This window comes from Kryptolebias marmoratus, linkage group LG2, assembly GCF_001649575.2.
Source record: "Kryptolebias marmoratus isolate JLee-2015 linkage group LG2, ASM164957v2, whole genome shotgun sequence".
NCBI classification, from domain to species: Eukaryota; Metazoa; Chordata; class Actinopteri; order Cyprinodontiformes; family Rivulidae; genus Kryptolebias; species Kryptolebias marmoratus.
Genome location: NC_051431.1, coordinates 34,076,695 through 34,077,957, shown reverse-complemented (window position 1 = coordinate 34,077,957; position 1,263 = coordinate 34,076,695).

The window sequence follows — 1,263 nt, the reverse complement described above, 5'->3', positions numbered from 1 at the left end:
ATATATATATATATATATATATATATATGTATGTATGTATGTATATAAATATTATTGTTCATTTGTGAAAGCATATAATTAAGCAATTCCTCCCTTATCTGAAGCTGGTGTTTAGTATTGTATGCCTAAATTAAAAGCCTAGCATTCCTTGATGGAATGCATATCCCCCACCCCTTTCATGGCAGGGTCTTACACTAAGGTCATCTTGTGTTGAGAAATGTAGCCATTTCAGTCAAACCTTGAAAATGAGATTATGTGCAATCTTATGCAATATCAAGAGACACTCAGATTATGTGTTGTGAATTACTTTCAGCTATTACCATATCAGATTTTAGCCTAATGTTTGTAAAAATTATTGGGTTACAGTCATTTGAGTGTTAGATAATGTTGATTACCTGTGGCAGCCATCTAGAAGTGATTTACTCTAAAAGTTAATTAGTTGTAGATTAACACCCAAAAATTAATTTCTGAAAGTATCAAAAAAAATCCATCCATGTGTTCATGAAATATTTTGCCAAGAGTTAAACAGGTTGACTCCAATAGTTATTGCAGGAATTTTAATCAAAAATCTTGTACAAGATAGGTTCAACTGTAAATACTTAATGGCAGAACTTTCAGCAAAGGCCTTGGACAGTTAATTTATGTTCAGCAGTCTTATCTACTATCACATCACATTTTAGCTTGGTATATGTAAAACTGAGTTAAAATCAGTTTAGTGTTTTTTAAAATCAATTGGCTGTGTTGGCCTCTTGATTCAAGTTAAAGCTGAAAGCTAATTAGTTGTAGATGTACATGCAATTATTATTATTTTTATTTTTTAATGAGATAATTTTATCACAGACACATGTACACACAGAAACATGTGCAAAAACATTGTTGCCCGCTTTCCAGCAGCGGGTGATAATAAAACTTAAGCATTGTTTACTCAACTACAACCAAACAGAAGCTGGACATGGTAGACAAAAATAGTTCATCAATGAGACTATTACTGGTTGCCTGTCTCCCACACTTTGGTTGAATGGCTCAGGGGAATAATTATGCTCTTTCCATCTGGTCGAAAATGTTTTGATATAATATCTTGTGTTGAGGAGACGAAATATTACCTAAATGAAACTCAAAACTTTAAAAAAACCTCTCCTCACGACGGACCGGAAAATGCACAGAGAAACCAGGAGTCAAAAATGGTCAGGAGCAGTATCTTCAGTTTAAAAGATTTATTAGCCTTAGTACTAAGGGAGACATTCTTACCAGTTCACAGCAGGA